Source organism: Trachurus japonicus, chromosome 13, assembly GCF_045865225.1.
Source record: "Trachurus japonicus isolate A0001 chromosome 13, Traja_1.0".
Taxonomy (NCBI): domain Eukaryota; kingdom Metazoa; phylum Chordata; class Actinopteri; order Carangiformes; family Carangidae; genus Trachurus; species Trachurus japonicus.
Window position 1 is genome coordinate 10,033,501 of NC_140919.1, and position 15,846 is coordinate 10,049,346.

The following is a 15,846-nucleotide window of genomic DNA, read 5'->3' on the forward strand; positions in this document are numbered from 1 at the left end:
CAAAACTTCATCCATGAACTTCACTGTTTTCATCCTGTGGAGCTGATCAGAGCCGACACGGGGCGAGGAGGACGAGGGCGTAGCGAGCTCTGTCTGACGGGTCGTCACGCTCACATTCACACTCACAGGTTGATAATGAATGAAACCTCCATGAGTCTGGACTGAGGGAGGAAACTCCTTCTTCTCCTACTAGTAAGTGTACACTTTAACTTTGCATGTGACAAATAAAGAATCTTAAATCTTGAATCCAGTCCTGCTCTGAGTCTCAGTCTGAATCCTCCCATGAGTCCCTGTCATGTAGTTTACCATCGACACTACGTTCTTACTCCTACAGTTCCTGTTGTCTCCAATCGAATCCTGTCGTTGTGCGTCTACTGGACCTAACGACCACAACGGTCACAAGTTAACGTCTTCGTCTTTTTCGGACGCTACTGTCGCCCGTCGCCACATTTGCCGGCTTTGTTAGCGATGATGAACGCCTTACTTGCAGAGATGGACAGAGTACTCCACCCCAGTACTTGCGTAAGAGTACAAATACTACTGGTCAAAATTTACTCCGTTACAAGTAAAAGTAGCTCAGTCGACATGTTACTCGAGTAAGAGTAAAAAAGTACTTGCTTTTAAAGGTAATTAAGTATCCAAAAGTACATGCTTTTAAATGTACTTTAAGTAAAAATAAGAGTAAGAGTAAATTTCTTATTTTTCACATCAATGAATGACTATAATTTCTTCTAAATGAATTTAAGGAGCTTTTAACTCTTGTTTCTGAGAATGAACTCTTTGAAAGCAGCTGCACTGATGTGCTGCTTTTAGGGGTTAGGGTTTCCTTCTCTGACAAACACAGCTTGTGTCCAATAGGATTTTAGAAAAAAATTTGTCTTGGAAATGTATTCAAGTAAGAGTAATAAGTACCAAAGAAATCTAATACTCAAGTAAAGTACAAATCCTCTGGATATGTACTTAAGTACAGTGCTCAAGTAAATTTACTTCGTTACTGTCCACCACTGCTTACTTGTATTATTTTTGCCTGTGTGGACCACCTGCTTATTTATTCTTTTTTTTTTTTTTAATTTACTTTATTTACAAATGTAACATGTTGTGTACCCATTTCAATTATTAGTCATAGTGTATCAGCCTAAATGTCCTTTTTCTAGGATTAAAATGACATAAATAAAGAAAAACATGACAAAAGCATGACCCCATAGGAAGTGAGGTGTGGTTAGCGTGTTGTTATCCAGAGCTGGGCCACCTGTTTAATGTGAGATGGAGATTACGTTGCCACCGCCACCGTATCAGCCAGCTCCTCTTTGTGGCGGAAAACATTGGCCTACCGGTACACTATGTTGATTTACATATTAAATATTATATATATTCTGCTACGTAGCCCAGACGGCGAAGTGTCCATCGCTCCACGCTCAGCTTTTAGACCGTTTTAAACAGTAACGCTATTCAGTCTCAGAACAAATATTTGTGTATTGCTGGTGTTTGTTTCAAAATCTGTGTCAGTTTAGGAGTCATTGACGCACTGACAGACTCAAAATAGTTAGTGTAAGTATGAAAGTATTCAAATTGAGACACAGCCCTGTTGTCCTCCTGAATCATAGAAACACAGCTGCAGGAAGTTCATTCAGAAAAAATAAAAAGTGTGGTTTTGTGCAGCGGAAACAGAGAAAACGATCTGCTGCATGTTCATGTTCATGTATGTGTGTGTGTGTCTGAAAGCCCAGACCTGAACTACAGAGATGTGTACATAAAACTAAATTGTGTGATTTTAAAATTCTGCATTAATTAGGATGACGTTGCTGCAGCTCTACTGAAACCACCTGCTGATGGTTATTAAAGGATAATTACCGTTTTTTACAATCTGGACCTTATTTCTAGCATAAAATACGATCATTTCCTCACCCAGATAACTTTGGTGTCATTACAAGTCGTTCAGATGAAATTGTCTCCAGCCGAGAGCCGCGTATATCCGTATAATGTGAGTCTACAGGGCAGCAGAATGAGAAACTCCTTCATTTCACCAATATTTAGTTCTGATAGGCTAGTGCTATTCCCCTCTGAGTCCGGGGTTAGCTGTTATCAACATCCGGGGTCTGTAGGTTGACCTACTGACCTCTGACCTGGATGATGTCATCTCTGAGCGCCGCGCGGTTTGTTGCTACCGCTAATGCTACGGTTCGTTTCTGCGTGTTTCTGACTTGTCAGAACAAAATGAGCAGCTGGATGAAGTTCAGCTTCCACAGGCTTCCTCTCCTCAACCTGGACTCACTAAAGCTCCGGCTGGTTGAGATAAAAATGGACCCGAATGCCGAAGTGGAATGATTATTATCAGAATGAGCCGGGCAGCGGTCGGAGATGACATCATCCAGGTCAGAGGTCAGTAGGTCAACCTACAGGGGAATAGCACTAGCCTATCATAACAAAATATTGGTGAAATAAATGAGTTTAGCAGCAGATAATGTGTTATTTAGAGGCTGCATTCTGCTGCCCTGTAGACTCCATTATACGGATATACACGGCTCTCGGCTGGAGCTAATTTCATCACAACCACTTGTAATGACACCAAAGTTATCTGGGGGAGTAAAGGATCGTATGCTAGAAATAAGGTTCAGATTGTAAAAAACGGTATGTATCCTTTAACAACCCTGCAGAGATGATAGTAACTGTGATGTCAGTATAAATCGTTCTAGTTGGGGGCTCGGTGGTGGTTGATCTGTAGCTGCAGGTGGAGCGGCGAGGACGAGGACGAGCAGCAGCAGCAGCAGCAGCAGCAGCAGCGTAGCATGAGAGCAGCAGAGCGCCGTGTGACTGATGGTATTTCAGTCTTTGTCCTCAGAGTGGACATGCCGACGCTCAACAATGAGAGAGGAGGAGGGGGGAGAAGGGGGAGAAAAAAAAAAAGCCTTTTGAGTGGCAGGCTGCAGAATGAAAAGACAAGTCTTGCTCGTGCATGCAGACTTTTAATTCTCTGTGTGTGTGTGTGTGTGTGTGTAGCCTATGTGTGTGTGTAGATGTGTGTTTCTGAGACAACAATAGCAGGTTTGTCTGCGGCCGGTACACAGCTCAGGACAATGTCAGCTGGCAGGTGTGTGTGGATCAAACTTTGCATAGGCAGCCTCCTCCTACACATGCCTCCTCTCCTTTCTCTGCTGCTGCTGCTGCTGCTGCTGCTGCTGCTGGGGGGGGGTCTCGACCGTCACCGTTGGCCACCGTTGGCCATCATTGTGTCAGAGTTTCTTTTGTGAGGTCGAGATGGGACTTTTGTGTTTCTCTCCACACACGCCGTCTGCAGATATTTACAGATTGGCTTTGCGAGCACTCGAGGGAAGAAGAGGAGGAGGAGGAGGATGGTAGTGGTGGGGGGGGGAGTAGAAGTAGGAGCGGTACAGGTGGTCAATGCATTGACCATGGATCGTTACTCCACAAAAAAAAAACCTTTTCGAGCCCCGAGTGTAAACAAGGAGAGGAGATTTGTGAGGATTGTTGCTTCCAGCCGAATGTCAACTGTGGTTTTTCTTTTTGTGAGTGTGTGTTGTTTGGTTTGGGAGAAAAATGAAGTGGGAAGAGACGGGACGAGGACAAAAGACGGACACACTGCAAAAACTCAAAATCTTTCCAAGAATATTTGTCTTGTTTCTTGTCAAAATGCCCCTTTTTAGTCAAAACTAATCTCTTTCCACTTTAAATAAGACTCATCACCTAAAAATCAACTTGTTTTTAGGTAATTTTCACTTGTTTCAAACTAAATTTCATTTGAAGTTCAAGTAGAAAAATCTGCCAGTGAAAGCAAGTTTATCGTGTTTGTAATAAGAAAAGAAAAACTTGCCCCGCTATCAGATTTTTCTACTTACTTCAAGTGAAAATCTGCTTGAAAGAAGTAAAAAGTGTCTAAAAACAAGCTACTTTTTAATGTGATGAGTCTTATTTTAAGTATAAGTTTAGTTTTGACTAGAAATGAGACATTTTGACAAGAAATAAGACAAACATTCTTGGTAAGATTTTGAGTTTTTGCAGTGCAGAGACAGACAGAGAGACACTCACACTGTATCTGGGGCCGGTGGTCTGTCTGGACCTCTTCTCGGCCAGCAGGTCTTTGACCGTGTGCTTCACGCGGACGCCCTGGTAAACCCGCTTGGAGTATTCTGCAGGAAATAATAATGATAAAAAAAAATTGGTTTTGACTCGTAACACAACTTCATACAAATGTTTCCCCTCCACAAATGTTGTTCATTTGAATGTTTGACAGTTTTATGCATATAGGGCCAATGACTCTTTGGGATTGGTGTGTAAATGTCATGGAAATTGCCTTTGGTTTGGTCGATGCAAATGGACACAGCTAAAAAAGACGCAATTTACTGCAAACACACACACAGCGGAGGGAAGGAGGGAGGGAAATTAATCAGTTAATGCAAAATTAACAAATCTGCATGAATTGTAGTGATAGAAATAAAAAAAACGAGCGTCTTCTACATCCGTCGTCACAAATCTGAAAGGCGGCTTGGCGGTGTGATTTGGGGACATTCCTGGGAAGCAGAGGCATAAACTCAATGAAAATGCAAACTTTATTATGCAAACAGATATTGCATGCAAAAAACTTTATGTAAAAAAGATCTGAGCTTTTTGAATGGATCTTTTAGATAAGACCCCAACTCTGCCCCGACACAGCACGGCCAGATTCTTCACAACGAGCAGCGTTTAAATACAAAGTTATAATAGAAAAAGGTAAGAAAAACACTACAAATCCTCCTGTACTGATATTATATATACATATATCATCTTTGCTGATAAATTTATTCCACATCAGAAGCTAAACGGATCTGAATCGATTCAACAGCCCAGATGCCATCACATCATTTCAAAATAAAACTACAAACTATAAACTAAACTCTTTCAAAATAAAGTTCAACCACAACATTTTTCTCTTGATCTGACGTTTAACAGGTTTTAAAAAAAGAAGTTTCCCAGCTGTTTATGTAGTTTATAAATGAATGAGTCTCACCTGTGTCCATGATGCTGTTGAGCCGTTTGATGCGCGCACATACACACATACACACTCATGCACACATCTACACACACGCAGGCCCAGTGTGTCTGCTGTTATTTGCCTACAGTAGTTAAATCCCAGCGTGCAGCAGCATAGTGAGCGCGGTGGCGTGCCACGGTGGGAGCTTTAACCGGGCGGAGGGAGGAGGGCAGGGACTCAGGGAACATGCCACCTCACTCTGCTGTCATCAGGAGGCTGCTCTTTTCAAAATGACCTTTATCTATTTGGATAAATGCAAATGTTTGGTAGGGACGTTTTTTAGACTATTTGCATCCCCAGTCCAGATTAGGGGGGGGGGTTAGGGTTAGGAAGCGTCGGGTCGGCAGCCGAGGCCCCGCTCCGCTCTGCATCCACCTTTATAAACTCCACAACAACAACAGAAAGAGGAAAAAAGAGAGAAGAGAAAAAGGATATTATTGTTTCCACATTTTGATTTGTAGCTGCAGGAGCTTTTCTTTTCTCTCCTTTCTTCTCTCTCTGTTGGTTTTGTGGGATGGAGACTTAGTTGTTTTTGTTTCGGTCTGAGCCGCGGCCTCAGTGGAGTAAATAAAAAAGCAAAGCATCTCGTCCCGTCGTCTGACATCGGATGATTTACGACTCTGCAGAAAGAGTTTATAAAAGAAATATGAGACTTTTTTTTCTTCTTTCTTTTTTTCTTTTGCATTAATGTGTAATTCACTCCTCCAACGGATGTGTGGGAATTTGTATAAAACACTCGGAGCAAACGACAAACAAATGACTCATCTGTGACGTGAGACAAACACAGCCGATGTGTTATTGTTTCCTGTGTGAAGCTGCTGAAGTTTAGTCTCCGAGACGCCGCTGTACTGGAAGAGCAGCAATGGACTTTTCCACCAGAGACTGTGACCGACATGAGCTCACACAGACACAGAGAGATAAACTGGCTAAACATTAAAGTGGCTCAGTTTATATGTGTGTGGATTTGAATGCAGTTTAGTGAGACGGTTTTTAAAAAAAAGAAAGAGCTCTGAGCTGGAAAACATCACACACTATGACTGGTTGGACTTTTTGAGTGTCCAGTTTTTATGTTTGAGCATTTAAACATCATATCCAGACTTCAGAAACCAGGATGTGCCCATATCCCAGTTTTGGGAAACCTGACAGAGACCAAACCATGAGTCCATTTCCAAGACCACCACTGTTTCCAGTACCGGTCCTCATAATAATCATGTGTCTTGATATTTACATTATTCCTCCTCAGCTAAAAAAAGATGATTTGATATAAAATCTTAACCATATTTAAAAGGATAGTTCACCATTTTGGCTCTGCTATAGTCACAGCAGTAGGTTTGCTACAAAATCTAAACCATATTTAAAGGGATACTTCACCATTTTGGCTCTGCTATAGTCACAGCAGTAGGTTTGCTACCTTTATTTGTCGGTGCAAGCTGTTTTCAGAACGGCGGAGCAGAGCCGCGAGCTGGAGCCCTTCTGTTCACACCAGATTTGCATTTCTCCACGCTGGTCGACAAGCCTTCTGCCCCTCCGCTGTGTCTGTGTGTGTTCATGTGTTCATCTCTCTCGCTCTCTGTTTAATACAAATACCGTAGGCTAAAAACTCTCACACACATCGTATTAACGATTCTGCCCCCCAGCTGTGTGTGTGTAGCTTATGTGTATGTGTGTAGATGTGTGTGTGTTCCTCTTGCGCTCTGTTTAGATTAATAAACACAAATAGGCTACAGATTTACACACATTGACCTCTGGTATTTGTCAATCTCTGTGTTTTATTTTGAAAATTGTTTTATTTTGAAAGTTGACCGGATTCTCTCGTGTTTCTTTGTGTGACTTCCTGCCAGGATTGATGCGATCGCTCGCGGCTCGCGCACCAAATACACCAGACGGCGAAACGATCGCTGCAGGGCGCGAGCCGGGCCGCGGAGGATCACAGCGCTTCACGTCTGGTGTACACAACACAATCTGTTAACATGGACGCCAAAATGAAAATGGCTCAGCTTCTCAGCACTACCGCATCCGGTGTGGCCCCGGGGGCATGGACGTCGGAACTATTTTCTGAGAGGGGGTGCGGGATTTTTGTTGGGAGAGTCGGACGTTGTCTGAAAATTACCCCCCCCCCCCTCACTCACACACACACACACACACACACACACACACACACACACAGTGTGCCATCTCTCTTTTACGCACGCACGCACGCAGCCATTGGGCATCACTGAAACAACTGAAGCTACTAGACCACACAGCCAGATGCAGCATACATTCAGACAGGACAAAACCACACTCAGCTTTAAGATATAGCCTAATATAAACAATGCCACGGCGGGCAAAATGCATTAAATGAGGCTTAGCGTTACTTTTAGAAGAGTTGTATGCGGCGAGTGTGGCCATTAAAGAACAGCGTCTTTCCACTGGGTTGGACATTTCCGGGTCCAGTCTCTCTCAAAGGCCAGCTGAAGCACCTGGACTTTTCTTTTATGAAGCATTGCACATTTGTGGTCCGAAAACACCCAAAACGGATCTTTTCTGAAACGATGATGTCATACCCCCACCGCTCTACCTGTACCGAGACACACCGCTGTGTAGTCTACAGCTTCAGTCTATGGACGTAACTTAACAACAGCGTCTGTCTGACTTAGCTACTCAGTCCCTCTGACACTGCAGCCGAATCTCGCCCGTTAAATCATTATCGATCGTCATATTTGCACTGACACGACTCCCAGTCAACATTTAATCCACTTGTAATGTCTGAAGTTTGAATACTGTGGGGAAGCTTTCTGTCTTCTTCTCTGTTGTTGGTGTTTCTGTGTGGCAGCGCTACAGCGCCACACACGCTCCACACAGGCCTGGAGTACTACAGCGTTTTCTACTGAAATGGAGGGAGTGAAGCGCTACAGCAGCCTGACTCCACTATGCCAGATGCCAGGCTGCTGTATGGAGCCAGGCAGGCTGCATATCACATCAAAAGCATAGATCTGCGTTATATGAGATAAGTGTGAGTCAGACAAATTCAGTTTTTTCAGATTTTATTTTATTTATTTATTTTTAAAGCTAATTCTGTGGATATAGGGAGGCTGGTGGAGTGCGGGAGGGGCGGATGGGAGGGGGTGCGGCCGCACCCCCCGCACCCCTAGTTCCGACGTCTATGCCCGGGGGAATGGGATTTCTTGGTTTCCCTCATCAAACTCATCAAATACACAATCCAACAGCTCCAAAAAGCTCTGGTGGACAAGTTGTGAATAAATGATGCTGCAACTACACAGCAGTTTTATTTGTCGCATGCTGAGGTTTAATACTCAGTGTTGTGTACCACCAGTACTAACGATGGCGGGAATTTCCTGCATTATGAGTGTTAGATTTGAGGGAATGTAGTGAATTTCAGGCCCTGGTCGACACTGGTGACACCAAGTTGTTCAGATGGTTACACAAGCAGATGCTCTAGTCGAACAGTTTTAATTATCTTAAGGTTATTGAAGTCCAGCTCGAATGAGACCGAAACCAAGACCAAGACCAAGACCGGTCTCCAGTACTATAACATGACTAGATGACTCACCCAACGCTGCTGTCCAATGACACGGTGTCACCACACGGCCGCCATCTTGGCTCAGTCAACTCTCTCCCTCAGCGCATTAAGCCTCTGGTGCCTGTTCTGCTAAAATAACCAGTAGGCTACGCGCTCAGTTTTTGACCGATTTTCCAACGGTTTGGTTTGTTATGAACGTCAGAAATTCAAATTGTGAATAATTTTAATCCCGTATTGCAGACGACTGGATCATCCACTTTACTGCAGCCAGAGTCAGAGGGAGTGGCCGTCTGGGAGTTACGGCTACACATAGTCTGATGATCCATCCCCTTGGTGGTAACGGTAGCGGGCCACCAGGCGATGGTAACAGGGCAGGTTGATCTTTTTGCCTTTACACATCGGCACCACAGTGGATTGGTTGGTTTCCTCTCTCTTTGAATCAGTTGCTGCTCAAAAACCTTTTCCTGAGGACGTCTCATCTGATTGGCCGGCTTAACTGATCACCTGAGCACCCAATGCAGCCGAGGTTTCACTTACTATGACAAAACAGTATTGACTGGAACTGATTAACATAAATAAACCTGACGTTTCCTATATGATAGAATAAGAAAATCATGATAAAACTAAACTAAAGTTGTTCTCTTCTTCCGTTGCTATAGATATAAGGCGAATGAGCCGTATTTATGATGCAATATTAGCATTTAACGACACCAAACCTGCAGTGGTCTCTCATATTTACAGATTTTCAAAAAAAATGCAGAGATGAGAAGACAGGGTGTTGTATGTGTCACGTAACCAGGGATATGAATGAACAGGTTTGTCTGTGTGCAGGTAAACGTGACATCCAGAATTGATTGAATGATTATAACCAGGATACTGAAGTCCAGGTAAACACACGCTGCACAACAACACAACACAACACAACATAACACAACACTTCCCATCACTGTGACCGACACAGTTTTCCACACACACACACACACGGACTGAATCAGTCGACTCATTCTGACTTTTTGTTTATATATTTCTCAGCCAATCATATCAGCTCTATCTGTTGTTCCTGTTTGTTTTGTGCGTTAGAGCGTGACAAGTACATGGAAACTAAAGTGACCCGAGGCTCTGTAGTGGGTGTCAGCAGGTACAGCTGAGCTGCTCTGCAGGATAAACTATATATACTGTATATATACTATATACTCTATATAGACACTGTTTTATATTATTGACATGGTTTCTCTTCTTAATAAATAGTATTTTGAGTGTTTTGTGCTTTTAACCTTCTCTTAACAATAAAGTTTACAGATCTAATCTAATATTTTACATAACGAAGCATTTGAAGATAAAATAACAGCAAAATAAATGTGTTTTCTTCACTACAGATAACTGATGTCATATTAACCTGATAATGACGATCTAGATTCATCGATATATTGAACAGTGTCATCGCTCATTGGACATTTAGCACCGTTAACAACACTCACAACTATTGCTTCTGTTTCTGGGTTTCATGACTAACACACTAATCAGAAACTAACTATGGCTGTGTCCAAAATCACTCACTCATTCACTACTCTCTACTCACTATATAGTGAATTCAATATAGTGGACTCACTGGTCAAATGAAAAACACTTTCGGACACTACTCCGCCGCACAGTTAGGCTAATTACGTATTACGTCGCGTAATTAAAACGTTCCGACCGCGACCGTAACGGCCGGTGTAGGTACCAAAATAAAAAGAGGAGTAAAGCAATATATTAAGCGGCAATATATATTTAAGCGTCAAATATGTTCAATCAAACCCACATAGTTTGAAACAACGTTCAAAACACACACAGCCAGTGTATTCTGTCCCTGAGGCGTGTATCTACGCACAAACTGACAGATAGCTAACAGCAGGATTTAGAGAAAGTCGGACGCAGGAGTATGTTTACTGAATCCTTTTTACTCTTCTTTCCATCCTTTTTTGTAAAACTGAAATGAATATAAAGTTACAGTACTTTAGTAACTCACAAAATACAATCCAGAATGAATTTACATTGATTACAGTCTCAATGCACAAGCCATAACAATAAGCTACATTTAGCTTAGCTTAGCATTTAGCGAACTATATTATCACAGTCATTGTTTGTTCCAAAACAATCGTTTTTAAATCCAACTTAAGAATTTTTAAATTATTTATATGCTCTGTTGAACAGAAACACAGAAAACTTACAAGCAAAGGCTCTCCAAGGCACTCACGTAGAAGAAAAGAGGAGAGGAGCTGTCTGCCTGACCGCATGGAGAAAGAATGGCTGCACTTCCTGTGGTCACATGACCTTAACTGACCAATAGAAAAACACTTAACAACATAGTCTCTTTTATGACAGATTTCAACAAAATAAGATATCTAGAGGCCACAAAATGTGTGCCATGACACAGTGTCAAAACTAAACAGTCCACTAGCTTAATGCTAACGTATAATGTAAAACCCCATAGACGGGCTAACAGAAATTAGAATTTCTATCACCATTTCGCCGCAACCAACAGCCATAGCAGTAAAGCTGCTAAAAACTGTTTTAATTCTGGCTTTAGCGCTGGTAACATGTCACAATATAGTGAACATTAATAATCACTAAACATTCGGACACCGCTACAAAATGGCCTGGTCACTAGTGAGTAGGGGGGGATTTCGGACACAGCCTAACATGTTAGTTTGGTCTGGACCAAAAGTATTTCCCTCCTTCCGGATTTCTTACTTTTTTGCATATGTCATAGTTAAATGTGTGGGATCATCAAACTAATTTTAATATCAGACGGTGAGATAACTGTAGATAAAGACTCAGGCTGTGGTTCACTGGAGTCCCAAAGCTTTACAAGTGGATTTGTAACACTTTCCAGACCAGGGGCGTCAATTGGGTATGGCAAGGTGTGGCAGCTGCCACACCTTGGCTCCAGGGGGAAATGTAAATGTTCGTTTTTTATATATATAAATTTATGGAATTACTCTGTGTCCATTTGTATTTATTATTCTATTATTTAATACATACAAATTAACTACAAATGAAAATCATAACAACACAATCGATTTCTCTAGGTATTATCTTTCCCAACACTTATCCCCCCTCCATATCTTGAAATGTGGTATCTCCCAGCCCCCCCTGACGAGACGACAGGTCAGAATTATTAGCGCGATTTGTTTTGCTGAGCTAAATAACGTAAAATGAAAAGGAAGCAGAGAACTTTGGAATCATTTTTCATCAAAAAAGGCAGGTGGTGGGTCCAATGTACTTCTTAAAAATCTGTTTAAGGGAAATATGATTTGTCTCTCCTCTTCTCCCTCCCTCCCTCTCCTCTTTGCATTTGGACTTTAACAGTTTTAAGTTTACCTGGTATGTTCATGTGATATTGTTGCAATTACATAGTGAATGAAGTTAACAGAATGAGTGAAATTGCGTTTGTCAGAAAGGCTATTACTGCTCTACCTGCCGCTTGTTATCCATGGTGCTGAAAACGGATGCGTAAAGGCGCACGGGGCGTCCTGCAACCCATAAATTGGAGGGGGCACAGTGAAGGTGAATGTCCTAAAAAAAAATTGGGGGATGCCCTCAAATCACTTATTTTGGTTACTAAGGCTAGTGCTGGGGACCAAAAAGTTGGTAAACTGAATTTCAGAAACATTATCTTGGCTAACAATGTGGAACAATAAGGTGGATGCACTTCAAAAAACTTATTTCACCGCTCCATGTATTGATTTTTCGGCAGCTTCATTGTAAACAGATGCACGTGGCCATGTATTGATTTTTCGGCAGCTTCATTGTAAACAGATGCACGTGGCCATGTATTGATTTTTTGCGGCTTCATTGTAAACAAATGAAAATGGCCAGGCGGACTTGCATAGTTCCTCTTTGATTAAACATTTGAAATCCCTAGTTTAATGTTACACAGCTCTCACATTTGCATTGCATTGCATTTGCTGCATTTGAAAAAGTTATATTATTGATACTGTAGTTACTAGTCATGTGACTACCAGTGTGACTAGTACCAGTCATGTGACTAGTAACCTTGCCATACCTTAGCTTTGGCTGAATTGACCCCACTGTTCCAGACTTGTTTTTAAAAAAATATATTTTCTTTTATTTATTCATCTTTAGATCAAAGCATGATGTGTTGCTTCATTTCACTCCACCAGGTCTGACAGTGATCAGGTCTGGGTGTGGACAGTTAAATTAAACTCTACTTTCAAAAAAATTAGGTTAGTTCATGATGGACAGACATGGAGCGGGTAAGCTCGGTGCTGGCTGCCATGTGGTGTCGCCATGTGAAAAGTCACCGCGGTAACGCAGTGAGGAGGAATGGAGCGTTACACTGATGCTGCATTCACCTGCAGTCGGGCAGACGGCCGTCGGTAACAAACCAGATGTCATTTTAGTCACAGAAGTCCAGAGAAAGCCGGTAAAACGTGGGTCAGGTAAACAATACCACATCGCCATGACAACATATTGTCAAGTGTATCGTTTTGCCTCGTGCTGACGGACCACTTGTTTACATAGAGGCTTGTTTATGCCGTTACGTGCAGTGACTGTCGTCCGTCTGTCATCTGCCCGATTTCACGTGAATGCAGCATGAAAAATACGATTGAGATGCTTGAGATACACAACCACAACGCTAGATGGGAGGAATTCCTACACAATGTACCTTTAAAAACTGCATTTTATGTTTACCCTGGTTATCTTATTGAACTGTGTTTGATGATCTTATGACAAATGTGCAAAAAAGTAAGAAATCAGGAAGGAGGCACATTTTTTTTCACAGCTCTGTATATAAACTTCATCAAGTCTCATCCTTTAAAACACACAGTAACCGTCCATGTAGAAGCTGCTGGTGTTTATGACCGACGGAGTTGAGTCCAATCTACTGCAACAACATCTGAGTATCACAGGTTTCAATCTGAAGCTACATCAAAGATACTTTATTAATCCCTGAAGGGAAATTCATTCATATAAATGGACACAAACGAGTTCCTCAGTGTTGAACCCAGACTCTGGGCCCATTGAAGAACCCCACCACACACACACACGGTTTCTCATTCAGTTGTAAATGCATTAACCTAAACACACACAGGGCAACAGGTGCCTGATAAAGAGACATATAGTCAATATAGTGCAGCTCCTGTAGGGTTTAACATCCTGTACCACAGAAGTTCAACTCAAACACTTCACTTCACTGGAAGCAGCAAAACAAACAAATGTAAATCCTCCTCCTGTGTGTAATCAATACCATAGACTTCACTGGAAACAACCAATGCAGATGGGTTGTTACGGTCAAATACCATTAAAATGTAGAAATACTTCAGATTTATTTCACACAAAAAACTGCTGCAAAAAAAAAAAAGCTGCTGCAGATGGAAAACTCATCATTTTACCACTTCTGTAGGTTTCTCTTCCTCTAGTTTTACCTCCAAGTCTTTTCCTCTAACATTTTATAGTGAGGTCATTTTAAAACGGATGAGATTGTGAGTTTGTAAAGACAATCTACTTTAATTGTGTCTCACTGTGTTTTTTTCTGCTGTTACTAAACCATCTCACACTCCCATCCACCACCGTCCAGTTTGTAGTGGTGGTTGTTGGAGACGACGCCATCATTTATGTGCACGTGTTCCCTGACAGAGAAGTCGGACGAACGGCAGCTGAAGCCTCTGTCAAGTTAAAAATGAAACACCCAAAACTGTAAATTGGGGGTTGGATGAATCCATCCATTGACATGTAAAACTGGAACATGGAAGGAATCCTAAAAGCTTCTTTAATCAGAATATTGTCTTCTAGGTCAATAGTCGGATCGCTGCTGTCCATGTAAACGTAGCGGAGCGCCGGGTCGATTGATACACGGGTCGATTGATACACAGCGATTTTCTCGAAAACCACACAAGCTTGAGCCGTCAGATTTTGTCACTATGTTCAGCACTCAACACCGACCAATCCTGGGAAAGCTTGTGAAATTACGTCACGCCATTCAAAAGTTATTAGCGCAAACCTGTTTTTGACTACGGAAAGTAAAATGTTACGTGCGGTAGTTTTTTTGTGATCAAAAGTTGTATTGTGTGTTTCATGCAATAATAATATGACCTAACAACAGATGAATTCGTACATAAACAGGTCCTAAACTATGCAATGTCATAGTTTTGAAGTTTAGAGGCAAAACAGGTTGAAGTGTCAGTAGTCGCTGCAGGGACGATTGATACAGCTGTTTCAAATGTCCCTCACGCCACCGTGCGTAGTGATTGTGGTCACACTGCGCGATCAATATCTGTATATAAATCACCGTATTAATACCCTATTGTTCTGCAATGAACAACAACCGATTTGAATGAACAACATATTTTTAATAAACACCAGATATTTTTAATGAATAAAACGTGTTTATGACATGAATCAACAGATATTCAGCAAAGTGAGGGGAAAATGCCGAGGGTAAAATGACAATATGTTCAACTGTGTATCCATAAACATGACTTAGGACAGGGAAATAAGTAAATAAAATGAAAATGCAGTAGTCCAACAACTCCTACAAAAGAAGAAAGGCGAGTTTAATCGAAATGCGGATCTTGACAATTACGCACGGGACAAAAATATTTATAAACTTATTTAATTGACCTATTTATATTGTGAGAAATTATGTGACATTTTGGCAATAACGAGTCCGTATGTTGTCTGATATGCTTCATAAAAACTAGAGTAATGACAGTAGTTTCTGTTTAAAACGCTGTTTCAACCGTCCCTCCTCTGTGTCTCAAACGACCCGCATAGGTGGGGCGTTTGAGACAAATGTCAACTTACGTTCAAAGTTATAAAACAGCGCGATCATCCAACATATGTGTTAAATTACACTTGTAACTAAGAGAATACACATGTGAGTTGTTGATCACATGATAAAAATGTTTGTGTACATAACGTCATCTTTGAAAAAGACGTTTAAATGAAAAGTGTATCAATCGACCCGGCGCTCCCCTAGTCGATGTGGATTTCTGAGGATGCGGCTATTGATCGGTACTGTAATCATTAGACATGTGCATTAGATTAGAGTCAATGCTCCTTAAAACCAGTCTGTGTCCTGCGGTTTAAGACTGAGAAACCAAACTAAACAGTGAACTTTTTAAAGATTTAAGACGACGGTTCATGAAATGAAACCAGACTGAAGTCAATAAGACAAGAAAATCTACTAACTAACTAGTAGATCAATGAAATAAAACAAAGTGTGTGACATGAGCTCCTGTTCTGTTTTATCTCCGAACATCTCAACTCTTTTCAACATTGTTGTCCCCTC

At 41.6% G+C, this 15,846-nt stretch overlaps 1 protein-coding gene across 1 annotated transcript in view; it reads right to left on the bottom strand.

Annotated features, from left to right (window-relative positions):
* The window catches only part of pou2af2a (POU class 2 homeobox associating factor 2a), a 96,856-nt gene that overhangs the window by 16,882 nt on the left and 64,128 nt on the right, over window positions 1–15,846 (bottom strand). The window contains exon 4 of the mRNA XM_085794392.1: window positions 4,045–4,145. The gene's annotated coding sequence lies outside the window, so the exon portion shown is untranslated. The remainder of the gene's footprint in view (window positions 1–4,044; window positions 4,146–15,846) is intronic.